General features: G+C 44.5%; 1 protein-coding gene across 3 annotated transcripts in view; it reads left to right on the top strand.

The window, feature by feature from the left end:
• Nucleotides 1–27,460, top strand: part of RGS7 (regulator of G protein signaling 7) — a 503,370-nt gene that overhangs the window by 5,570 nt on the left and 470,340 nt on the right. The window contains exon 1 of one of the 3 annotated variants that reach the window (XM_044267014.1): nt 7,429–7,457. The exons of the other annotated variants lie outside the window; for them this stretch is intronic. The gene's annotated coding sequence lies outside the window, so the exon portion shown is untranslated. Of the gene's footprint in view, nt 1–7,428; nt 7,458–27,460 lie in introns of those variants that run through there. 3 annotated transcript variants of the gene reach the window in all.

Raw genomic sequence — 27,460 nt, 5'->3', positions numbered from 1 at the left:
TGCTCCTTCCTGTTGCTTCTTTTAGTTTCTTCTTTTCAAAACAGACCAAAGCGTGAAGGTACGTTTTCCCTGAGGTGATGCTCTGTTTAGTTGTAAAAGAGAAAATGACGCCTTTTGGGGGAAGAGAGCAGATTCCATTCTGGTTTGGGTGCCTTTGGAGGGATGCTTTTAAACTTGGTCGCATATGTGCCACGGGGTCTGATATGTTGCCGGGCACGTGGTGTGGCAAAATGTCCATCTATAAGGCCGCACTGCTCTGTTCTTGAAGGCAAGGGGGGCCCACTGGCCTTTCCTGCAGAAAGGTGCGTTGGGAACTGTCACCCCAGTAGGACGATCACCCATTCTGATTGGCTTGACCTAGACCTTGCCTTCGAAAACTAGGAAATCCATCTGCTCCAGAAGAGTACGCGTACCCAAAAGAAAGGGGAGGAACTTGTTTCTTCTTTGGAAGAAATCAAGCCACTGACATTCCTAGTCTCTTGGGGGTGTGTGTGGGAGTTAGCTGACATTTTCTACATTTTCTAACTCCGTGCCTCTGTCCCTTTACGATTGTCCAATCTGGTCAGTCTTAAGGGTGTCAATACCCTCCCCCCACCCCGCACCAACTCCATTATAAAAAATAACCATTGACATTTTTGATCCTTACTTACCTTTGGTCTTTCTGGGTTTAGGGTGCTGGTGAAGAATGTTTGTAACTGATAAGAGAAAGACCCAGGAGAAAAGAGAGGGATGTTTGCAAATAGATCATCACAAAAAAGCCCGAGCCTTTAAGCCCTCAGATTTCTTGATTAGGGGCTCCGATGGGGGGTAGGGACCAGGGGACGTGTCTTGCCATTGCTGAAAAATTCCAAAATGGAGTGTCTTCTCTAAATTAGATTATTTGAAAGCACCTTTCTGGACCAAGGGAGATTGTCTACTATAAATACGAGCTTAATCTGTGGGAATCAAATGCAGACCTATTTTCCCCTCAGTGACATAAATACTGACATGTGCCCTGAGATGGAATAGGGCCGGCATCTGTGATATTTTTTGCTGAGAAGCAGACATTTTATGAGTAATACTTCAATGATGGATTTTGGGTAATAATTAACTTGTGTTCGAAGCAGGAAAGCCTTGCACGGTTGAGCTTTTCCCTCACCAGTTGGTGCTTGCTGGTGCGCTTTGTGGGATTAAGATAAGGATTTGTGGCCTGAATTTTATTTCCTTTATTTCCCACCTCCAGCCTCCCCGAATCTAATTGATCAGAAGAGAGTGCAGATGTAGGAAAGAGAAACTGTCTAGGGATTTTATTGCCTCCTAATAACCTTTGTGGTTCTACTGAGTGATGGAAAGCAGGGTATTTTTAGGTGGTGTGGTGATGGAATGTGTTCACTGCAGAGAATATGGAAATATTCTGGATTTGGATAGTTTGGTGACATTATAAATGTTTAGTGTCCTTGAAAAACGGAATCGTGGGAAATAAGCAACTCAGATACTTGGCCCTCAGTCCCCTCTCATAGCAGTGAGGAGGAGACGTTGGAAGATCAGGGTGACAGGGACTTCTGTCTTATAAAATACCAATCTAATTATAAAATAATTGTAAATGATAAAGTGGGTACCCGGTTCCTTAGGGAAAAAGAGGCCCACTTCTCTCTGCCGTTTGCCCAAGGCAATATGAATATTTAGCTTACCCTCTTTTCAGTTCCCTTTGTCTTGTGCCTAATTCAATTAATAAAGGTCTCAGGACACTGGAACTCTGATAGAGGGTCATGAACTTGGTTCCAGTTCCATTAAAATTGCCACCTGGTGTAGGCTGGGATATTTTGGCTCAAGAACCCATCCAGAGAGATAAGTTGCTATTCTGTCTTCTGAAAAAATATAGAGGGAAATGGCCGCTTTGTGACATTAGCTGGTTTTCTTAAGAGTAAGTCTGGGAGCCTCCTCATTTTTTTTTCCTTCCTGGTGCTGAGCGAGTAAACGGTTTCTTAAGAAGTGGAAGGAACTTGTGCACTACAGTTGTGTGGTCTTGGTTTTGAATCTTGGCTCTGCCATTGTTTACCTGTAGGGTTGTGGGTTAGCAACTAACTCCTTTCACTTCAGTTTCCTTATCTATGAAACAAGGAAAACCAAAGATGATTTCCTTCGTAGAGCTGTTTGATGACAAAATGAGTTACCTGGGGGAGTGGCTTGTAGAGATCCCAATATATTAGATATATATTAGATCATCAGTCAGTGCTGTAACAAAAGTAATAGTGATTATTATTCTGTTTAATTAAACTTATTAAACACCTTGTATGTGCCGTGGGAACCACTATGTTGTTAATTTTTTAATAAAGTGAAAGAGGTAAGTATTTTCATGTCTTCCGGATAGTTAAGGAGGCGGTTCTGTAGGATGCTTTGGTGGTATCATTTTCATTAAGCTTATAATGTCCTTTCTGAAATAGCTAGCTTTTCATAGCTAGCTTCTCCTTTTTTCTTTTCTTTTCTTTCTTTCTTTCTTTCTTTTTTTTGGCTAGCTTCTACTTTTTAATAAGCTCTTAGAATTATTATCTTACATATCTCTGAAGTCTGTACAGTTCCTTGGATATTATGTAAACTAAATAAAGCCTTTGGCTCCAGGAATTTCAGAAGTAAAAGGGAACTTAGAATTTGTCTACTTTTTCATTTTGTAGATGATGCAGTTGAGGGTCAGAGGGGTAACACAATTTGTCTGCAGTCACACAGCTTGAATTCAGGTCTCTTTCTTTTGATGGTGTTCTCTTTAATTTTTAATTTTTTTTTGTAAAACTGGTCTATTTTAAGAAAGCTGAGAAGCGCATGGGGAAGTGGCAGTGAGAGAGGGCAGGGTCTCCCAGTCCGAAGGCTGGTGTGCATTCTTTGCGCCCCTCAGGACCTGTGCCACCTTGGACACCTTTCTCACCTTCTCCGAGTTTCGTTTCTGTCCTAGAATTGACACACTGCTCCACAGAATCTTCGAGAGGATGAAGCGAGATATAACTGAAAATGCCTGAGAGTGATTGACAGATAATACTTGTGGACGCTTTTTGGGAACTGTGGAAATTACCAAGGCTCCTTGAAAAAGTGAACTTTGTCAAGCAGAGAGACAAAGGTTTGAACTTTGTCAAGCAGAGAGACAAATGGTTTCACTTATTTGTGGAGCATAACAAATAGCATGGAGGACAAGGGGCGTTAGAGAGGAGTAGGGAATTTGGGTAAATTGGAAGGGGAGGTGAATCATGAGAGACTATGGACTCTGAAAAACAGTCTGAGGGGTTTGAAGTGGCGGGGGGGTGGGAGGTTGGGGTACCAGGTGGTGGGTATTATAGAGGGCACGGCTTGCATGGAGCACTGGGTGTGGTGAAAAAATAATGAATACTGTTTTTCTGAAAATAAATAAATTGGAAAAAAAAACTCATTAAAAATATCACCCACTAAAAAAAAAAAAAAAAAGTGAACTTTGCAGAAGGCCTCCTGATAAGTCTTCCCCGGCTTGCCAAGTGTCCCCATGGCTGTAGGTCATGTAGAAGCTCAACAGACATGATTTCGCCTGTTTGGTCATTGCTGGAAGATGTCAAAAACAATATAAATCTACATGACCTTTCTTGGCCACACAAAGCTTTTGAATGTCAGGCAAACTGATTCAACAGCTCCTTTTTCTCTTGTACAGAAATCTAGGGAGATTTCCCCCCCTATTCAAGATGACCTATCCCTAAACATTTTGAAGAAAAGTGCCGCATAGAAAGAACACATTTTACCAACATTTCTGTCACGGAACTTTTCTAGGTGCATTTCCTTTGGTATTTAAAGCCATATGTCGCTTGTTCTGGCTTATACTTAGTATTTGGTTTTTGACTTTTGATTGTTAATTAGAATAGTTGCCATTTATGGAGTGCTCACCTTATGTCCGGTTCTTCACAAATATCACCCGTCTTCCTTAAAATGATGTTGCATGTGGGTTATTAGTATCCTGTTTTCCTCCTGAGCTCGCTGAGGCTGACTCACGCTGACTCCCAGGATGGCTCAGGGGTTAGTGGGAGGGCTGGTGCGCTTCATGACGCTGGGGACATCTGTCATTCCCGGCCACGTTCCCAGCACCCACAAAAGTGGTGCATAGCTGGTGTCCCAACACACAAATGCACGAATGAGTGAATGAACGAATGAATGACTGCTTCGTCCGAAGACCCTGCTCTTGCCTCTTCACTGTGTTGCTTCCGATGAAATTAGCAAACAGTCATGCCTCTCAGAATTCAGATCCTCTCGCTCTGTGTGCTTGAGCCCAGGCCGTGTCTCATCCCCGTGGTGGGCCCTGGGGACAGAGTTGTGGACAAGGCAGACAACATCTGAGCCCTCACAGAGCTTATTTCATGGCAGCAAAGACAGATGTCAAGCCACTCATCCTAGGGCGATTAGTAGCATAAAAGGGGAAGAACTGGGTGATAAGGAAATTCACTTCTTTTTAGGTCATCTGGTTTCTAAACCAACTTTTCTGTTGATCTGTATCTTCTTGTGGCAGTTCCGAGTGCCCCACCCCGCCCCAAGGGGGCGCCGCCTCTGACACTTGGTGAGGACTCAGTACATGACCCGAATGGAGCTAAGCTCCTGTGGAAATCCTCAGGGATCTGCTGAGACAATGAGACCAGGGTGTTGATCTTATCCCTTCGAAAGCTCAGTGTTCTCATTCAGGCGTCCCCATTCTGGCGACTCGGGATTGGTGAGGCCCCCCTGAGCCAGCCAGGAAGGGGAAAGAGACTCTTGTAATCAGAGGAAGGAGTTGGTTAAGCTCAAGGACTTGCAGTCAGACTCCTGGATCAAAACTGATGTGATACTTGTGAGCTTGAATCAGGTTTGCTTCGTTGAGTCTCAGGTTCCTCATCTGTAAAACGGGGATGATAATAGCTTATGATGAGGCGTACGTGCATAAACGGGATGTAAAGCTTGGGTGAGTAGGAAACATTCTCTATATTTTAACTATTCCTTAAAAAAGCCCAAAGAAAAGGAACTGGGTTTTCTCTATAAACGGAAGCAGAAATATCTAGGGAGCACTTCCCTTGGAGAAATGTTCTTTCTTACCCATATTTTAGAATTTGCTGCTCTTCAGTGGCTCTTGATAGTTTGGTTAAAAATTGCTTCATATGGTTAAAGTACAGTAAAAACTACCTAAAATGTTCAGTTATGGTACAATTCAAACAGATACAGCAGCAGAAAAAAATAATAGAAGGGCTCTGCCTGTGCCCATCAGAGAGTAGAACAGTTATTAACCATGGGTAAGTCTTGTTTTATTTCTACTTCCCCACGGACACTGTCCCCGAGGTGATTATTTTGAGGTGCATCTCAGAAAAATATATCTTTTAAGATCTGAATTCCTTCATACACGTATAGGGTACTTTGAAGGAAGATGAAGGTAAATGAAATGATAATTATTCTTTCATTCATCTTGAGTCCTCAGTATGATGGTACATCCTACTTTGTGAGTTTTTTATTTTTATTTATTGTTACTTTTTTTAAAGATTTCATTTATTTATTTGACAGACAGAGATCACAAGTGGGGAAGCAGGCTCCCTGGTGAGCAGAGAGCCCGATTCGGGGCTCGATTCCAGGACCCTCGGATCATGACCTGAGCCAAAGGCAGAGGCTTTAACCCACTGAGCCACCCAGATGCCCCAAGTTTTTTTTATTTTTTAAATATTTGCTCAAAGGGGTCTATCATTCTGTTTTCTTTTTTTAATTGTGGTAAAACATACATAACATAAAATTTACCATTTTAACCATTTTTAAGTGTACCATTTGGAGGCATTATAGGTTTCATTGTACAATTCTTTTTGTCTTGCAAAACTGAAACTTGTACCCATTCAACACCGATTTCCTATTCTCCTTTCTCAACCCTGGCAACCACCAGGCCACTTGACGGATGTGACCACTCTTGGGACCTACTATAAATGGAATCATGGCATATTTATCCTTTTGCCACTGGCTTATTTCACTAGTATAGTGTCCTCAAGGTTCATCGACACTCTCTTATGTGTCCCATTGTAGGGATGTAGGTCACATTTGGTTTATCCATCATTGGTGGATGGGCCCTCGGGTTACTTCCCTCTTTGGCTATTGTGAATAACGCTGTATTGAACATGGGTGTGCAGAGACCTATGAACTATATGGCCATTCAGATTTCTGTCTAAGCAAAATTCTGTTGTTTTTGTTTGGAATTCTGAGCTAGCTTTTTAAAAATGGGGAGAGTTTTCAAGTCCTTTCTGTTCTTAGCTTCCAGGTTTTTAGCTAAAGTGAAGCCTCCATACTTTAGGTAATGGCCATGATGAAGTTTGAGGAATAAAAAATAATAATAATAACACATTTAAAAAGAAATTCTGTTTCATTTGTTTTGAGTCTGAAATAACTGCATTTGGGGGTGTTGTGATGGGACAGGAAGTCTCACATCTCTTAGAGAATCTTGTAAATACTTTAAAGATTTTCCCAGACCCTCTCAAAATTATAATGTTCATTGTCCTTCTTTGGCTTTTGGATAGTTTCTCCACAGTTATATTGTGGAGAAATATAACTCCACAATATAAGAGTTATATATATATAACTGGGCTCAATCCCAGGACCCTGAGACCATGACCTGAGCTGAAGGCAGACCATGACCTGAGCTGACGCCCACTGAGCCACCCAGGTGCCCGTATTTGAACTTATTTTTGACCCTAGAACTTGGTCACACATAGAGCAGACTCTACACAGAAAGAGCACTTCTTGCAGTGCACTTGGCTTGCATGGACGTTTGGCTAATTAAAAACGGAATGATTTTGCATAATAAAACAAAAGCTGCTTAAAGTTATTGATAGAATAGGCTTATTTGAACATGGACGTTAACCTTGTTTTATGTTTGGAAACATTTTGTTGAGCGTGTTTATGAAAACCAGTATGAACGCCCCCACCCCACGCCCCAGTAGCATCCTTGGTAGAAATTCCTCATTCTTAGCCTTAGAAGTGAGTGGCTGAGTTGAACTTCAGCGAAGAGTTAAGCAGGTGCAATGAGAACGCTGTACCGTAACTGTTTATTCCGCCGAGCCGCGGGGCCTCCGTGTATCAACAGTATCCGCCGAACAAAGCAAACTGTGGGCATTTCTGCTTTAGCACGATGCAGCCCTCAGAAAAAAATCCCCACATTCTGCAAAAACACACACTATAAATAACTGCCATTTTCAGGGAAATAGAATTAGAATAGATCACTCTAAACATTTTAACCGCTCAAAACATTTTCTGTTGCAAACCTTCGCCAGAACGACGTCGAGCTTAGTAGAAGGAACGGCGCAACCCTACTAGCCTGCTCACCTCCCTGCTGGCAAAGGGATCCCGTGGTCACATGAGGCTTTACCTTTAAAAGGTCAAGGAGAAGGTAGCTGGCGGAGGAGTGTGCAAAGAAACATCAGGTCTGCCAAATGCTGAAAACAAGGACAGGGGGACATTAGCATCAACATTTGCAGGTAGGGAGCAGGGAGAAGCTTTGCACAAAATGGTCCGGCTCTGTCTCTAGTCTTTGCTTGTTTGTTTCGTACAAATATCTGAGAGAAATGCGCAGCAAACCCTTTTGGAACCTCGTGTGTGGCCAGGTTGAGCCAGAGGAAGGGCAGGCCCCGTGGGCAATGCTGCAGGCTCCCGCGGCTGGCCGCACTCCCGTGTGTGTGTGTACGCGCATGTGTGTGTGTGTGTGCACACATGAGGTTTGGGTCCAGCTGCTGTATCGTGGTAGCACAAAACAGAGTGTGCTGAGAAGCCCGGATGGGGTTGAGAAGCCCGTATTAGACGGACAATTTTCCCGTTTATCAATTGTGTGTGAGCTCATTCTTGTTCCAGAAATCCACCCTCCGTCAAAGGACTGTTGAAGCCCTCCCCGTCGAACTGGGGAGGCCTGTCCAGTCAGGGCCAGAAGCCAAGTGAACGCATTCGAAGTAAGGGTGGTACGAGGAAAGGAAGCAGAGCAAATGAACAGGGGGCTACACTGGCCTGGAAAGGGGACGTAAATGTCTTACAAACCTGTCATATTCCGAGTTGGGTTTTGTTGGAGTTTTGTAAGAGCCCCATGAAGTGGGTGTTGTCTCCCCCATTCTCCAGGTGAGTTAATGAGGCCCAGAGAAGGCGCGGATTCTGCCGAAGGCCACACAGAAGGAACATGGTGGGGTCAGGATGGGAAATCAAGTCTAGGGTGATTCCCTACTGGACTGGAACATGGCAGCAGAAGTGCAGGTGCTGAAGGCAGCGGGCTTGCCTGCTGTGGCCTGAGGGCATCGTGCAAACTCTCTGAGCTTCCTTCCCGTCATGTCCAGAGGTGCTGGGGACAGGACACTTCGGGGGATGGTTGGGACCATGATCTGCGATAAGCCCCATAAGTGCTTTGCATATGTTCCCAAACGTCACACAGCAATCAGGCGTTTTATTTCCCCCCACGAGACTTTTCAGCTCTTGATATTAAAAATAGTTATACCTACCGATGGTTTTTCAGAGTGTGGGCTTCAGGGTTTATACAGCCACAAGTGAAGAAGGAAGAAGAGAAGGGTTTCTGGGATGAGGCGAGCTGTTGGGCTCCAGAGCAGAGTCCGTCTGCGTGTGAAGAACGCTGAAGGAGGGGCGGCCGCAGGTGCACATGCTGTGGCCGGTTAACCGCGGAACTGGACAGGTGTCGTCTCCCTGATGCTGTCGTTGGCAGAGCCAAGAGAATTCCTGCGGGGATCCTGTAATGAGTTAGAGATTGTCTTCCTTCTTGTGTTCCCACCTCCCACTCCTTCGGCCGTGGACAGCCCTGGATGACCGGATGCTTGAAATGATGGAGAATGTGTGGTGGGAACATGCTCCGGGGAAGGTGTTTTCAGGTTCTAGGGTCTTAGGGCAGTGAGGGTGGGGCTCGGGGGGCGCAGGACTGGGTGAAGCTTCTCCTCTCCGTGCTCTAAGTTGGACGCTCTGTGACGCGCTCCCTTTCTCCTGGACGTGGGGCCCGGAAGCTCATCTGATGTGCCTTTAACATGGTTTGGTTTCCCTGCTCCTTAGATGGTTCTAGTAACCCCAGGACTGCCTAGAAAAGCTGGTCTGGGGTGAGGATACGGGGGCTAGTACTGATCTAGAAAATACACCTTTTATTCTTTTTCATTAACTTTATTTTTTTGTATCTATGTGAGATGGGGGATGTTAACTAAGGTAATCGTGGTCATCATTGACATCAGCAAAGTCGAGATACCACAGACCTTAAGTACACACAGCGGCACATGTCAGTCATTGTCCATTAGCATGGGCGAAAAGTTAAAACGAAAAAAAAATACTATATAAAAATTGTGGGATACTAAAAAAGGTGTGAAAAAGAAATAAAATTAATCATAATCCCATTGCTTTAAGATAATAACTGTAAAGTACTTGGTTAGTTTATGTGTGTGCATGTGTGTGTATGTAAATTTATGCAAATATAAACATCCATGTAAATCGCTCAGTGGCGCCCCGAGTCTGCTTCAGCTGGCTCGGGCACCTCTCCCCTGCTCTGCATTCAGCGTGGCCGGCGGGCGGACTGAAATCAGGCTCGGTAGGAGGACTGACAGCGCGGGAATCAGAGCTTCTTCACCCTTCCCCCCCGCCCCGCTTCTTTTTATTTATTTCAAATTTTTACATTTTTTTGTTGAGTTCGGTTAGCCAGTGTGTGGAACGTAAGTTTTTGTCACGGTGTTCAACGATCCATTAGTTGCCTATGACACCCAGTGCTCCTCCCGACTCGTGCCCTCCTTAATGCCCGCCTCCTGCTTTCCCCCTCCTTGATTGTCATTGAACGCCTACCGGCACATCACTGTGTGTGTGCGTGTGTGTCTGCCTTTTTTTTTTTGACCTCTTGAGCTGTTTAAGAGCAGGATCTGGGTCTGATTTCACCGTGCGTCCCTACAGAAACAAACACATCGCTTTACAGACTTAGTGGCTATTTGATAAGTGTGTGACAGATGAAGGATGGTCCAAGGGGAGGACGGGTTAGGACTGTGGTGCAGATTTTTTTGCAACGGAGTCAGTACATTTGTTGAGTAACATTTTATTCGTGAGTAGTTCTGTAAACCAAGACCAAAGGCACGGTTTTGCAGTTGGCTGTGTGTCACTTGTTGGATTAATAGCGATGGCATCCGCTCTCATTCTGGGAGCATTAAGCAGCCGAGTGGGCGCCCGCAGAGTAGAAGGTACACGGGACTAATGGGGAGTCCCGGGTCTCTTCTTGTCATCATGGGCTGGTTGGCTCGGACAGTCTGTCCGGGTCCTGATTCCTCGTTTTGTGAGACGTGCGTGTACTCTGCGTATGTGGGAGGGGATCGTGGAGGGAAGGATGATTTCCAGGCAGTGCTACGTTTTCAAGATGCATGAAACTTCTCACTCCCCGCCAGTGACCTGAGAGAGAAGTTCATCTCCCAAGGGTATATCCCCCTGCCCCCTGCACGTGGGCTCAGTCTTCCCTTTCTCTCTGCGCTCTTTAACTTTATGTCATTTAGCTCTCCTTATTAGTGTGGAGATTGGAATAATCAATGTGTAAGAAATTAATCGCCCCGTGGATATCCTTTTTGATTATTTGGAACGTGAGACTGGCAGAGCCCAGTGCCCCTGCCTGCTGACTGTTAATGACTCCTACTATGCCGTAATTTAATAACGCTTGTGGAAATGTTTGCTTTCTTTTGTATCTGCGTATATTAAAGGATCTGTGCGATTTTTAAAATTTTACTTATTTATTTGATAGAGAGAGCACAAGCAGGCAGAGAGGCAGGCAGAGAGAGAGGGAGAAGCAGGCTCCCTGCTGAGCAGAGAGCCCCATATGGGGCTCAATCCCAGGACCCTGAGATCACCACCTGGGCCTAAGGCAGAGGCTTAACCCACTGAGCCACCCAGGTGCCCCACAGCTGATGATTCTTAAAGGGATTTTTTAACTAGAAGTACTGGCAGGGCCCTTTGACGAGACATGTCCTTTTTTTTATTGCAATTTCCTGTTTTATACAAAGTACAGAATGGTCACAGTGTTCAAAGGAAACAAAAATTCATGGACTTTCTTATGCTACTTAGAAAAAAAAATCTACAGTCTGGAAGGAAAGCTGTGTCCGCGGAGTGAGTTTTGTTGTGTGGGGGGAATGTCTTCTGCCCCTCTCCACCCGTTACTGTGTAACACACAAAAGAGCTTTTGACTCTCATGCCCAGAGGCTCTTTCCTCTCTAGAGAGGGGCACCACGGGCATGTGTGTGGTCAGAGTGTCATTGATATTTTTGAAGTGTACATGGTCTAGAATGATCTTTATGCCCCCGCCAACCTTGTGACTGAGGATGGATCCTGCTCTTTCAACTGCTGCCCTTGCAGTTGGTGGAAACCTGAATTACTCTTTAAAGGGAAAAGGTCTTTTAACTCTTTAGTTCTCTGCTGTCTTCATAATGTCCGTCTAGAAGCTGAAAATTCGGAAAGACTTTTTTTCTCATCTGTCCTCTGTCATCTGTTTATTCAAGATAAACATTTGATCTCCGGTTTACCTTTTCTTTTGAAGGGTTCAAAATACTTTCCAAAACTGTATCTGCGTTTTATTCTACATAAACATTTGATCTCTGGTGTACTTTTTTTTTTTTTTGGAAGGATTTAAAACACTTCCATACACACACAGACACACACACACACACACACACTGTATATGTATAGTGTATGTCACTGACTTACTCCACCAATAGATTTCTGAGCAAGTTCCTTTGTGGTTATGGCTTTTGTTTTGCTTAAAGATCGTACATCCCAGCAGGGTTCATGAGACCCCAATATTATAATTGCTATTTATGTAGAGCTTTTACAGGAGCTTAATCAAAACAGAGAAATATCTGTCTACTTTTTGTAGATAACATAAGAAAGCTAAGATACAAAATAAAAACATTTTTGTACTAATAAAGAAATCTAAAACTCCAGGTGGCCTTTTAATAATCTTTGTAATAGATCACACTACCTGTGCAGATAGTTTCGATATTCTTAGACAAAATTAAGAAAATATAGAGTGTTCCTTTCAATCATTGCTTAATTACTGAGATTTAAAGAGTCCCATCATGATTATGAGGCATAGTAAAAGATTGCCATAGCCTAACATTTAGGTACATTTCAAACCTTACAAAGTGCTTTTACAGATGCCATTTCTTTGAAGCCCTCACTGGTATCCTGTGGGAGTTATTATCCTTAGCGTGTAGGGCAGACTTAACCAAGGTTGCAGATGTGGGCACTCAGGTTTCCTTATTGACAAAGTAGTTCCCATTCTCCCGTTCCACGTCTTTTCTTGTCCCCCAGCCCCTAGATGTTATTCTGAATATATCTGAGTATATCTGTTCTAATGGACTCCAAGTAAAGACTGGAAAGGTCCAGTTACCGCTAGATCCCCTGTGGCGGGTTTTCACCTGTGAAGACAGAGACTTTGGGCAGTTGCTCTCATCTCGGTAACCTCATGTCACCAGCGGAGTGTTTTTTCTGTTAAAACCAGGAGTCTGGCAGGCCTTGAGAAGTAAATGGTGGAGAGCCGAGGGGCCAGATGAGTTGTGTAGGGGTCGAAGCCTTTGAAGAACTCCTAGGTCCGCCTCTTTGTTGACCTGCTTTGGAGAGACTTTCTAACCTATAACTCCTGGATTTCCTCTCTGGGGAAGATCCTTTAGAGCCAAATAAAACCCTGTGTTTGTTATCCTTTCCCCCGAGGTAGGAAGTGAGCGGAGACAGGAGGGCATAGTCCCAGACATTGCCGCTTACCATTTTGGAATGAAACTCTCCATTCCAGGTAGGAGGCCATGAAAACGAAGGGCAGTGGGGGAAATGGGCCACCTTTCGCATTCCTGTAATGTCAGACACCCGACTGTGTGGTTCAGAAGTTGAAACCTGATTTTTTTCCTCCTTGGTCCTGTTCATGTCAATTTGTGGGGAGGATTCAGAGGCTTTATTTTATTGGCATTCCAAGTCAACTCTGCAAGGAAGGTGAGGTCTCCAGTAAATTTGTTTTGCATTTGCTTACAGATACGCAAATAGGAGAGCTACACCACACTCCAGTTGTTTATTTATTTATTTATTTATTTGAGAGAGAGACGGTGAGAGAGCATGAGCGAGGAGAAGGTCAGAGGGAGAAGCAGACTCCCCATGGAGCTGGGAGCCCGATGTGGGACTCGATCCCGGGACTCCGGGGTCATGACCTGGGCTGAAGGCAGTCGTCCAACCAACTGAGCCACCCAGGCATCCCCATACTCCAGTTTTGAAGACCGTTCCCACCAGTAGGTTTTCCCTAAAAGGAGAAAATTGTCTTAGACATTTCCTATGCAGAGTGGGAAGGGACCATGACCATTGTCTACCTCACTCCTCCCAGCTCCGTTCCTGGTGACCGTCAGTAGAAAGGGGTCCACCTTCTCCGGAGAGAGCCATGGTTGGATACCGCAAACATTATAAATTAGTTCCTTCCATTAACATAAAATCCACTTTTCCAGCCCTCTTTCCTGTGGTTCTCATTTAAATTTCTAGGTTTACGTAGGCTACCCAAACCCTCTTTGACACAAGAGCACTCTGCCTCTACAGAAACAATAGTCATGGCTGACCAAGCCTTCTCTTTCCCAGGATGAATGTTTCTGTTTCGCTCTGCCCTGACCTACGTGCTGTGGTCCGCACATCCATTTCCCTCCCTGTTGGTCTCCCCTGGAGAAGTTCTGACAGGCTGAGGCCTCACTTAATGCCAGCCCCGTGCTTGCACTTTTCACGACTCTGTCTCATGATTACCGCTTAAAACCACTTGGTATTTTCTGCGATAAATGTTTTAAAGTCAATCCCGTAGACACGTCAGGACCGGACCGGAGTGGAGGCCGAGGGTGCGGCAGGTGGGAGGGAGAGCCGGCGTGAACGTAACCCCGGAGCGATTCTGGAAACTAGATTGCACTCTCAGGCCATTACAGCTTTAACCTTCCTGGGCCAGCACAGCTCCTCCTCCGTCCGCCGCACTCCCCCAGCTTCTTATTGATGTTTCTCTCGGACGCGGATCATTTTTCATCTCTGTGTTACCATCAATCTTTCTCCTGTGTGTGAATGAATGAATAATTACCTTCTGACTCCCTGACTTGGGATATCTGAATATAAGCAGTGTTGCTCATTTCGCTTCTTTGTCAAAGACTGCTGATCGCCCTTCCGGCTAGCTGGTCGGTACAGTTGCCCACGAGCAGCCGTTGATTTACTTCTCTCCTGTCAGACTGTGGATTAGGTGAGACCAGCAAAAAATGTGCAGAAAGAAAAGAGCAGAAACCATGGCTACATCCCGGGTCTGAAACTTAGTCTCTCAGAATGTAAAAGGGAATAAGTAATAGTAGCAATAATGACACTAGTAAGAACAACACTTACAACATAATAGCTACACTGCGTTTTTCTTTACCACGTGAGAGGCCTTGTGCTAAGCCCTTTACATATGCTGTATAATTTAATCCTTAAACCATTTACAAATTTGAGAATTTAAGGAGCATGCCCTGGTCAGGCTGCCTGCTGGGGAAGCCAGAATTCAAACCCAGATTTTTTTATTTTCCCCGTCAAGTTCATTCTCTTAGCCATTGTGTTACAATGCAGTACACTCAATAGATTGTCAGTAAAGGCTCATGAGCATACTTCCTCCCTCAAAAGGAAACTAAGAGGTTCTGGAAACTTAGTGCTGACTTGTAGTTCAATGGACAAAAGCACAATGGATAAGTGACCCTTTGAATACAGTACCTTCCTTCTTAGATTAGACTCTCATTCTTTTTTTAAAAGATGGATGTATTTATTAGTGTGTGAGCTTAGGGGAAGGACAGAGGAAGAGAGAGAGTTTTAAGCAGACTCTCTGCTGAGCTTGGAGTGCGACCACTGCTGGGCCCTATCCCACAACCCGGAGATCATGACCTGAGATGAAGTCAAGAGTAGGACGTTTAACTGACCGAGCCACTGGACATTTAACCCGCTGAGACACTCTCATTTTTGATAGAGAAGCTCTGAAGTGGGCAACAAAATACTGTGTATATTCCATATGTCGCTTGTGTTTTGATGCCTGCTGGAGGAAATAGTTCAGAAGAACGGGAGGAAAAATCCACCAAAGAAGAACAGATTTAATAGAGGAACCATGGCAAAGCCAAACTAAGTAGAGATGAAATGGCAGGTTAATGAAAACATGTGCTGTGTGTCAAGAGGTACAAGGTTTAGGTTTTCGTGTTGGGGAAGAATATGCCTCTAGATTCTGGGGTGAAATATATTTTCCATAAGAAAATTCAACCACAGGGATGACTTGAGCAGTAGAGAGTACAGTGGAATGTCTGCATCCTCTTTCCTGGATATTTAGAATTCTCTTGCATCAGTGTTTTCAACAGCATTTTGTTTGGTTGACCCCCTAACCTGTAGATCATATTGAGCTTGCGATCAGAGGAAGACTCTAGACGTTTGTTTTTCAGAGAAGTTGCTGTGTAACTCGACCCTCTTCAGGTTCTGCTTTGGTGATTTGACTCTTTAAACCGAAACCCAGGTGTTATGTTTAGATCTGTTGAATTACGTTTTCTGAAATGCCACCGAGCTTTCCATAAGGTTGGTTTTTTTAAATGTGCTGGATTATGCGGCACATTTCCTTTCACTCTCCCATCTGTGACGTGATCACCCTTCTGGCTAGCTGATGCCACCAGAGGACAGAGCCACGAGGCCGCACTTTAGTTAGAAACTTGCCACCAACTTTTCATTGACCTGTTAACCAATGTTCTCTGGTATACAGCTGTAAAGTCTAATTTTAAGACACCCTCTATCTTTTCTATCTACGTCTCATCTTCAGCTTTCTCAGATGTCTTGCAAGAGCTCACTTGAGTTCCTGGAGCTAATGAACATCTTCTAGTTCCAAGGACAGAAGAACCCATGGTCCAGCAATTATGGACCCACAGGAACTGCTCTTTAAGTGGTTATTGATGATTCTTAGCTACCTTATGCTCATTATGTAACAATGTTAAAGGGAACGTATGGTCTGCTGACAGCACCAAGCCCTGTGTGGAAGATTAGCTCTGCATAGCATAATCACCACCATCAAGTCTCCTGTGAACTATTTTGTGTAGGATAATGTTGGAAGGAGACTGGTCTTTCACCACTGGTGTTGGGCATTCTGTCTGGGAAGACCTCCAGTCAGCCATAACTGGGTCTTCAGATGTTCAGACATTTAAACCGCTTATGCAACGGAGGGCACTTTGCAAACTTTTTGATCTTTGTTGACAGAATGTGTTCCTCCCGTTTAAATGTGCTTTTGTTTCTTTTCTAATGATATTGTCTTTGGATCCTGTCAAGGTAAATTTGGAAATTATTTTGTAATTCTTCGATCTCTATTGATTACATTTGCAACTAACTAGTGGACCTTGGGTTTGTAAGGTTTGGTGTGGATACAAGTTGCCCTCAACCCCCTGAGAACATTAGGGGATAAATGACAAGCCCAGAGTTGGTCAATGAAAAAGATTGTCTGGTTGCTAGTGCATTTTATAGATAGGCTTTTAATTAAATGGAAGCATACCAAGTAGTTAAAAAATGATATTTTTTCATCCCTTTATGTTGTCTGTAAGGGAAATGAGGGAAAGTATTATTTATGAAGGTAAGTGGTGATGACTTCTAGTTCACATTTACTATTGATTTTTAGGTGTGAGTCTGTGTAGGTGTTCTGGAGAAAGAAAAAAAAATCTTTATATTCCTGGTAGACCAGTTGCCTGAGCATCAACATTGTTTCCAGGGTATTTCCATGAGATAAATCACCCAGCTATGAGATATATTTTGGAGTAGTTAGGAAAAGGTAAGATAGCCTTTTCTGAAATGTTTCTTTAAAGGGCCAAGATATAATAAACTGCGCGCTACAAGGAGGCAGCATAATGTATTTTTTTTTAAAGATTTTACTTATTTATTTGACAGACAGAGATTACAAGTAGGCAGAGAGGCAGGCAGAGAGAGAGGAGGAAGCCGACTCCCTGCTGAGCAGAGAGCCCAGTGCAGGACTGGATCCCAGGACCCTGGGATCATGACCTGAGCCGAAGGCAGAGGCTTTAACCCACTGAGCCACCTGGGCGCCCCTCAGCATAACGTATTAAAGCAAGCATCCCAGAAAATAGCCTGGCCTAAGACTTTAGCAAGCTTGCTGGAGAAGAAGTAGCTGTGATATAAGTTGGTCGTGGGGCATATGAAAGTTACAGGGGAGAGCAGACAAAGGTTTGAAATTCAGTGAGGCTAAACTGATCTGTATTAAAAATTAAAGTGCTGGGTCCTCCCCTGGGTGGCTCAGTCAGTTAAGCCTCTGCCTCCAGCTCAGGTCATGATCTCTGGGTCTCGGTGGAAAGCCTGCTTCTTCCTTTCCTTTTACAGCTTCCCCTGCTTATTCTCTCTCTCTGTCAAATAAATAAAATCTTAAAAAAAATATTTAAGTGCTAGCCATCAGAGGATGGCTGTAGGAATTCACCCTACAGATTTAAAACCTGCCAGGGCCTGTGGTTTTTGGTAGTTAAACATCTGTACCCTGGCTTGGAACTGGTGAGTGATGGGCGGTCTTTTCAAAAGCCTACTCAGCCACAGCATTTTAAGGAGATGATGGGCCAAGGAGATGATGGGCACTTTTATTTTACTATGAAGAGGTGAAACTTTCTAGAAGCTAAGTGACTTGTCCAAGGTTGCTAGCTAGCGGCAGAGCCAAGATCTGAACAGAGCCACCCACCACAGGTCCAAGATGTTAACAGGGGAAGATTTTTTGTGAAAAACTAGGGTGGGCTCTTTGTTTGTTTTTAACTGCTTGAAAGTGGTTCCACCTTTAGCCAAATATGCATTCCCGATTTTTCTGTGGCAATGGTGACTTCGTAAAACTTTTTAAAGGAGTCATTAAATAGAAAATCAAATTAATGCATGCACAAATTATAATCTTTTATACAAACAAATCTTCAAATTCAGGTATTTTTTTAAGCCAGGTGCCCTTCTTTCTGTTTTGAAAAATATGGTTACTTAGCTTCACAGTCTATAATGGGGGAGTTGTACCCTGAGAAACTTTTTCCTGTCACAACCTCAGTTACTAGAATAATGATTTCATTGGGAAGACGATAAATCAAGCGTTTCAGATCTCTCATTACAGTCCCCCCCGCCATAGGGATTTCAATAATAAGAGCTTTAAAAGTACCTGTGAAGGGGAGCCTGGGTGGCTCAGTGGGTTAAGCCTCTGCCTTCGGCTCAAGTCATGATCCCGGGGTCCTGGGATCAAGCCCCACATAGGGCTCTCTGCTCAGTGGGGAGCCTGCTTCCCCCTCTCTCTACCTGCCTGTCTGCCTACTTGTGATCTCTCTCTGTCAAAAAAAAAAAAAAAAAGAAGAAGTACCCATGAAGGTGTAGCCACAAAACCAAACCACATGTAAGCAAATTTATTCTTGGTTATGTCTGACTTCTTTGCCCCTGGGTTCGGAGATTAGCACAGCATTCTGTGTCCACCTCCATTCCTGTCACACTGACCGCGGGTGGCAGTCATAGACGTGCTGTGGGGACTGAGCTCTTGAAGCCACTGGTTCAGTCACTGTAACAGTGACTCACATGTCCGAACCATGTAATTACCGATGTCCACCTACATGGCTCACTTCTGAAAATTTATGCTACAGGGTTTTCCTCTTGCCTGTTCTGGATTATTGAGTAAAGAATTCCATAGAAATGCGGTTTTATTTTTCAGGCTGTCTAGTTCATCTTCTTTACTACTATAATATGAAAATCCCCATGCCAACAGGTGAAATCTTTTTTTTTTTTTAAGATTTTATTTATTTATTTGACAGAGATCATAAGTAGGCAGAGAGGCAGGTGGAGAGAGAGGGGGAAGCAGTCTCCCCGCTGAGCAGAAAGCCTGATGTGGGGTTTGATCCCAGGACCCTGAGGTCATGACCTGAGCCGAAGGCAGAGGCTTAACCCACTGAGCCAACCAGGCACCCGTAGCAGGCAAAGTCTTAAAGATGTTCATTTATGACATCGTATGTCCTATAATTGGTTGCATTTTCCCACAAACAGTGGGATGCTTGGAGGCCATATCTGTGGACTTCCTTGAACAGAAGGTATCAGAGATGACAAAGAGGCATTATAATTACTTGACTGTATCTAATTCTGATCTTATTTTTTCCGTCATTTTTGTTTCTCTGGGACTTTCTGATCATTGAATTTTAGTGTATCTTTGTCATTGGCCTCATACATATTTAAAAAAAATGAAACATCCAAGTAATAATTTAGATAAACTTCAGATGCATTTTTTAAAGCACAGGGTGAAGTACAAGCAATAAATAAAAACAAACTTTGGTAGAAATTTTGTGGGCAGACCAGCTGATTCTGTCGGTTTCAGACTCGGGGGTCCCTGGCTGGGATCTGAAAATTGGCCTCAGGACACAGAAGACAGGGAAGGGGGAGGCAGCCGCTGCAGGTGACGGGTGGCAGAGGTAATAAGCCAGGGAACTTACCTGTGAGGCTGGAAGCTTGATGGGGTGGCCACCAGCCGAGGACGTTTCTGCCTCCACCCTCCAGAATCTGGAAGTTTCTCTAGTGGTCTTAATGGGGTTCAGTCACGGATACCCTCAGTGGTGGTCTGGATGCCACATTGCTCTCTCCAGGCTGCGTCCTTAAAAATGGCTCCCATTTGGGAACAGAGAGTGAACTATACCTTCCAAGAACTTGGGGAGGTGATGAGCCCCTGGCTGCCGGGAGCCTGCTCGTGGGTCAGCCTGTGGTCGTGTCCTCGTGATGGCCTCCGACAGACCCCTGGAGAAACACTCTGATGCAGAAGCAAAGGAAGGAAGGGGTTGGCTGGAGGGGTCTGTGCATTTGATATGCTGATGTGCAAGTGGGGAGGAGGCCAGAGCTGCCCAGGAGACAGTCTGTGGCTTTTCCAGTACTTTCCCTGGAGGATCCAGGCTGAGGGGGATTTGCTTGCTCCTCACTTAGGACTAGATGTGGTAACACAGCTGGGGGTCCCAGGAGGAGTGTGTCGGGGGGATTTCTTCTTTTCCTCTGTCTCTTCCAGCGACCAGTGAATCCAGGGATGAGGCTCCCAATGGTTCTGGGTGCGAGTCCTGAAGGGGGGGGACCTGAGGTCACCAGTGCTTTAAACAGTTCTGCAGTTTTCCTGAGAAATCTCATGGGCCTGGGGGAAGCTGAGCTTTGCTGGATGGGGCGGCAGAAGGATTCCTGTGCTCCGCTGGTAGATCCTTATGGCCCTAGATGTCAGAGTATTTAACAGGGTAGCCTGCAGAGTAGGGGGTACCTGGGACGGCCTAAGGAAAGAATGAAGAAGTCATCATTGTTCCAAGTCATCCTGTTTGCCTGGAGAAGTAGGAAAAATTGTATTTTCCCCTAATCAGTTTATAGACAAGCCCCCACTCTCCGTGTGTGTGTGTGTGTGTGTGTGTGTGTGTACTTGAGGGTGACTTAAACACATCATGATGGCTTGTGAGCAGAATATTGTCCGGCAACATTAGGAGACACAGGCACAACAAGTCGCAGATCTGAAATCCTTGCATGATGTCTTGGAGTCGGCCCAGTGGTCTCTGTGTAAAGGTTGCCAGTGACCCAAATGGAGAGAGAACCTCTTGCCAACAGGCATATGTTGCTACTTTCCGATAGTAATGAAGGGAGTGTCAAACCAGATTTGGTTGGGAGCAGGTTTCAGTGTGTGCACCTTTGTTTGGGAGGATGTCACATGCACGTGCAGGATGCCTCGAAGCTGTTTGGTTCTTTTCAATTTTCCCTCCTTCCAACTCTCACACTGTCATCGTAAAAACTCGTTCGCTGCCCCTGCGGTCATGCTGCAATCCCGTATGATGTACAGCTTCATGCGTGTGGAGAGTCCTGTGGAGACTTTAGTTGGCAAAGTAGTACTTAACTGTGTTTTTTCTCTTCTTCTTTCTGGTTTTATTGAGATATAATCGACATACAACACTGGGTAAGCTTAAGGTGCACTGTCCTGATCTACTCTGTGTTTATGTTGTGAGATGATTATCACAGGAAGTCGAGCTCTAACTTCCATCGCCCACACAGTTACACGGTTTTTTTTTTTCCTTTTCCTTGTGATGAGGACTTTGGAGACGCGCTCACTTAGCAGCTTTCACATACGCACGCTAGTCCTGGGGGCTGTAGTCCTCTCGTTTACCGTGTCCCAGGACTCACATGTCTTATGACTGGAAGTTTGTGCCTCTTTACCTCCTTGGCCTGGGCCCCCTTCCCCTGCTCTCTGCCTTGGCAACTACAAATCTGATCTCTGTTTCTACGGCTGGTTTTAAGAATCCATACCTGAGTGAGGTGATCCAGTGTTTGTCTCTCTCTGGCTGACCCACCTCACCTGGCCACGTGCCCTCAAATTCCATCCATGTCATCGCAGGTGGCGGGACTTTCGTTCCTCTGTCACTGGACAGTGTGCCACCATCTGTGCACAAAAACCGCGTCCCTTCCACCCACCCGTCTGCCCGTGGAGACCCAGGCTGCCGCCGTGTCCTGGGCACCGTGAACAGCACTGCAGTATACATGGGGTTGCAGCCATCCCTTGGGATAGGGACTCTGTTTCATTGAGACACATGTCCAGAGGGAAGCCCCTTGACCACATGGCAGCCCATCCCTACTTCTCCACACGGTTCTCTGTGGTGGGTGCACCAACCTCCATTCCTACCGGCTGTGCACAAGGCCTGCCCCATGTCCTCACCAGCTCCTGCCATCTCCCTGTAATGATGACAGCCATTCTACCAGGTGTGAAGGGACACCTCACCATAGGCCTTATCATCTCCTTAATATCCAGGGATGCTGAGCTCCCTTCTGTGCACCTGTGGGTCACCTGGATCTCTTCTCTGGAGAAATATCCATCAGTACTGCAGGACGTCTGTGAACTTGTACATACAAGGATCCTCTGCTAGTTTGCATCCCAGGGATAACTCACTAAGAATTACTTGAAAAGGGCTGAGAGCCTCTGACCTCCAGTCTTACCTGTTGTGCTCAGGGGCAGCAGGAGGCCTTGCACTGTAGTGAGTAGAGATGACGTAGCGTTAGGGAGGTTGGACACACTGAAATAGAGACAGTCTTTGGTGTGTAAATGATGGTTTTCTCGTAGTTAATAGAATTCTTTTAATCTCTTTAGAGTCAGGTTGTTGATGGGGACATGGGAACATTAAAATGTATGATGTAGAAGTTTCAAAGATGTTTACCAGTATTTTTCTCGAACCAGTTACCTTGTTGATAAAATTTACGGTCTTTTCTTTCATTCTTTTTTCTTTAAAATGTAGCTGTAGTTTTTTTTTTTAAGATACAATCATAGCTTTCTAGTGGACTGTGATGTGTTATAGTAGAAATACACATTACTCTTTTACCATAGAAAAAATATTAATTTCTACTATGATGAATTAGGTATATTTCATAAAGAAAAAACAATGAGCTGAGCCTTACAAAATAGGTCAGATTGTCACCTAGACATATAAGTTAGAAGAGGCCTTGAGGCAGGGAAAAATAGCCAGAGAGAATGAACATATTAGAAAGGGCCATACAAGTTAGTGGGTGACAGAAGGGAATGATGCCAGGAGCTGAGATCAAATTGAGAAGGGTTGTAATGATCACTATAACACAATTTAGCCTTTCTTAAGCTTACGGTGGTGCTCTAGAGAAGAGCTTTTAGTTGGGGATGACCATAAGTTAGGAGGATCTTCTCAAACAGTGCAAAGGGTGCATGCACGAGAAGGCAGGAGGTTCAATGATGAGACCCTCATAAAATCCCCAGGTGGGTACTGAGAACACAAGTTACACTGTTTGCAGAGAAAATGGGGGAAAAGGAGCCTGGCTTATATATGAGCTCTAGAACCAGTGGGCGGTGACAGAAAGGCAACCATAATTGAGGTTATAAGGGAAAAACAGTTCTGGGTTTCTGCTTCTGTATCTAATCTTTTGCATTCCAAAATGTCTCCAATCAGGGCACCTGGTGTTTAAAATATTAACTATTATAGTTACTTATTTGAAGTGGGCAAGCTGGTGATAAGTGGCTAGAGAGTGAGTTTAAATTTAAAGCTCATTTATTTCTCTGTTGAGCCATTATACGAGTGTGCAAAAGCAACTCATCCTCACCCTCATCACAACCGTGATCATCATCCGACAGCACTGGAGGCTGCCTGTGCGGACCACCACGCAGTCCCCACCTTGCCGATTGCTCATACTAACCCTTCGGGCACTGTGATCGTACCTGTTTTACACATGAGCTATATGAAGCTTGGAGAAATTGAAGAGTTTGTGGAGGGCTGCAGGTAGTAAATGGCAGAGCTGGGCTTGGGGATCAGGGAATGTGGGCTTCAAAAAATTACACTGTTTGCCCATCATTTTGCGAGGAGAGTCCATCAAGAATAGGTTAAATTCTTCTATTATGAAGTCCCAGAATTTGTCTACATTATTTGGGCACATTATGACTGTTTCATTGGAGTGTGGGGTACATTTGAGGAAAGTTGGAACCCGGCAGGTTGCCTGGCATCCGCGGCTCAGAGAATCAGGACCTCAGACAGCTCCCGAGGCCCGTCCTGATTGGTACAGGCTTCTGGCTGCCCTCTTCCTTTGCCTTCCTTCTGCTGATGGACTTGAACCCTGTCTGTCTTTACCTTTTCTTCTTCCTCATAACAATGGAAATATTTGAGGAAGTTGTCAAAGATATAAAAGAAAGCCGCAAATCTTTATGCTTTCAGAGACAAACTATTTGGTACTTTTAAGGAGCAGATAATGATAATACTATTTAACATAGGAATGTTAAGATTAAATTATATCCACATAATGGAATAAAAACTGTGCGGTTATTAGATAGGAAGTAGAGCTTCCCATTGGCTTCCCATTGGCTCACTCTCCTGATTTTGGAACTCTGAATTTTTGAGTTCGGATCTGATTGCCTAGTTTATCTTTGAATATTTGGGCATCGGTTTGTCATGGCCTAGTCTGTGCAGTGGCCGTGCTCCAGTGAGGGCTCACTTTTTGACCCTATACTTGGACCTGGTGGGAGGAGGGGGCGGCGTTACGCCTGCTCCACTAGGCCTGCCCCTCAGCACGGGTGCTGGGTAGCAGAAGCTCAGACGGGTACCTCTTTGGTTTAGAGGAGGTAGATGGTGTGTCTTGCGAATGCATCGCTATTTAAATGAAAGAAATTGTTACCGCGTCTACTGGTATTTAAAACATTGTGTAGGCCTCCTGGGTGGCTCAGTCGGTTAAGCGTCTGCCTTTGGCTCACGTCTTCATCTCAGGATCTAGGGATCGAGTCCCCCATCAGGCTTCCTGCTCAGTGGGAGTCTGCTTCTTCTTCTGCCTGCTGTGCACTCTCTCTCTGACAAACAAATAAATAAAATCTAAAAAAAAAAAAAAAAAGTAAAACATTGTGCATTAGCCAGAACGTGGTGTATTTGTTCATTACCACTTAATATGTTTATAGGAACATAGTAACAAGAAATTTTATATTATCACAGAATCAGATGCTTCCCTTAAGAAAAGAAAAAAAACCCTTCTTTTATTTCCAAGTGAAAATATCACAGCAGTTGGGGGAGTCTGTAGTGTACGCAGATAAAAATGATATTTAAATGATTAAATCAAATAATCAGAATCCCTTGGTCTTTGTTTTCCACCTTGATAAAATTTATGTATCTGTTTCTAACTGCCAAAAGAATTTAGAACTCATTTTATTTCCCAGCCTGACCACATTGATTTCTGTCCTTCAGAGTATTACAAGGCTGCCGTATAAAAATTCAAGGTCTGCACAGTATCTGTGATTCTATTTTCATTTGTCTCTCAGGTGGGAATTCATGAATTATAATATCTTTAGCCTGCATTATATAGAATATTTTGCTAAGAAAAGGTAGGGCCATTGATGATAGGACCACATAGGGCTGACACATCACTGTGGTACCATCTAATAAGATTACCAAAATTAGCATCTTCAGTAGTAATTATGTTGGTATTTATCCCTTAATGCCAGGAAAGCCTTAGAATTTTCTGAGGTTGGAACTTAAAGAATGTCTGAGGAATTGCTTAGCATCAAGACTCACAGTTCACCCGTAAAGGGCAACTCGTGCGGCTGATAATTAAATTGAGGAAGGCGGCTAAGAGGACCCTCCCAGTTCAGCTGAATTTCTACACGCAGGATATTCAAACATCAGACTTGTTCATGATCTTTCTTTATATGAGCAGTAAATAAGTGGCAGACAGGCTGTTATCTGTATGCACTAAGGATGTCAGTTATAGGGAGAACCCAGCCCCCAGTATCTTATAGTCTCTGAGCTTATCAGATAATGGTAGGATATGTGCGATCACGCAGAGAAATGAAATAGTTCTGGAATGTCTTCAGAGCAATTATTTTAAGTGATCCTGTTACTTGCTTGTAGTTCTGTGATTATACACCTACCGTGTGCCAGCTGCTGTGGAAGTCTATAAAAATGGGTAAGATGGGACAGAGGTGGGAAGAGCGACATAAACCAGAAAGGTGAGCATGCGGAGGATGGGGACCTCACGGTCAGGTGGCAGGATCCGGCAGGGTCTATAGAGGAGGGCTCTGGCTGAGTTAGGTCTGAATAGTTGGGAGGAGGGAATGGTGCCCGGGCTGGGGGGGGGCAGGGGGAGGAGAACAGATGGGGAGGGGCAAGAGCATTCCAAATGCTCAGTGGATCTTTCCGGGATGAAGCGCTGCGTTTGCAAGGGACACGGAAAATCCGTGAAGGAGGCAAACTAGAGTCAGCTTCTGGAGAGCTTGAATTCTAGAGCAGAGGCTTGGACTTTATGCCACAAATAATGAGCGAGAATTCTACACTTGGAATCAGGGACACGTTTTTGAGCTTTAAGAGGTCTAATCCTGCTGCTGTGGGCAGAAAATACTACTGATGATTATTTAGGATTACGGTTACTCTAGGTCTGGTTTGTTCTTTACGGTTGGTAGTCAATACACGATGTGTTGGTAATCCTTGGAATAGAAGCAACCACTTCTCCTGTCTTCTGGTTGTCACGTGTCAATGACAGGGTTCCAGGGTATGAAGTCACAGTCTTGGGAAGAACAGTTTGCAAGAATTTGCACTGAAGCAGTTAAAAATCTGGCTTATGATTCTGAATTAAGCGGAGTGTTTTTCATTATGTCTTTGGAAAGTAAATCTTGTGGATTCACCCAGCTTTGTATTTTTGGAACGACACGGAGGCATAGTCGCTGGCTGAGGTGTGAGAGAGGTTGGGTTCGAATCCAGCTGTGCCCTGTGAATTGCTGGCAAGCTGTGGAGACAAAAAGACCAGTCGTGCTTAGGTTTTTAATCCAGAGACAACTTTGTTTGGGAGACAGGAAGGACAGTAATGTTGAAAGGGGAGACAGCAAATGTGAGCTCTGCTATTCCCAAAAATTGGATCCAAAAGAATTTCTCCCTGGGGTGGTACCATTTAAGGGGAAATTGACTCCTCCCACCCCCAATTTTGGATTTGGGCAATAATGAATTAATAGGAGGTTTAAATATTATAAAATCTTCACAAAATTCCCTCTTCTCGATCTTGACTTCTTGCAGGGAGCAGCAGTAAGCATGTCCTCCAGTCTTTCACTGTGAGCCCATGCTAATAGCTGTGGGGTTTGCCATTTCCTGTTGTCTGTTCAACTTCCAGAACATTGGGTGTTCGCACTGATTATATTACTCAGGTAATTGTCCAGTCCAATCTTTATCTTGCTTTGTATGGTAAACACAGCTGCGTTTTAATTTAATACATTGTTGGAACAGAGAATGCTCGTCCCTATGCCCTGCACCATCCCTTTTGGCTGCTGCTACCGAAAGTGCCTGCTTTGGTGCCCCTTGAGTCTAACTATATATCCTCTTCTGTCCCCACTCATCTCTGTGGAGAGGACGGGCACTGTCTCTCTGCCCCGTATCCCAGTGCTTAACACAGAATCTGGACCCTGCTGCACCATCAATTAATGTTTACTGAACAAAGACTATTATTTAAATTAATGTATTGCGTTAGCACAAATAACTCGACATAAATAACTTTTGAAGGTGTCAAAACATCCAGTTAGTCTCACTGCTCTAGTCAGAGAGGCAGTCACTTAAGTGTGAGAAAGAACAAAAGTCAGTCATTTGCTTAAATTATGGAAATGTCACAGCTGATTGCTCTTCATTCCTCTCCTTATTCAGCAGGCTCTGTGCTAAGTCCCCTGGGAATTACCCACTTTCTGGAGTTAGTACAGGGGTTAAGTGCTCACCCTCCGATGCATAGAAGGCTGACTGTTCAACATGAAGGATGAACTTTTATATCATACTGGGGAGCCCAAAAGGCTTCCCAGAGAAGGTGATACTGAGCTTTGCAGGGACACTAGGAGTTGGTTGCTTGAAGGGCATCCATAGGGAACCATGACAACCAGAAAGGCCCGGAGTTGGAGGCAGCATGATGCTTTCGGAAGCTACAGATAGTTTGGCACCGCTGGGAGAAGGCTAGGAGGGTAGTGCGCTTCTTT

The sequence above is a fragment of the Neovison vison genome, chromosome 10 (genome assembly GCF_020171115.1).
Source record: "Neovison vison isolate M4711 chromosome 10, ASM_NN_V1, whole genome shotgun sequence".
NCBI lineage: Eukaryota > Metazoa > Chordata > Mammalia > Carnivora > Mustelidae > Neogale > Neogale vison.
This window is presented reverse-complemented; position numbering and strand designations above follow the sequence as displayed.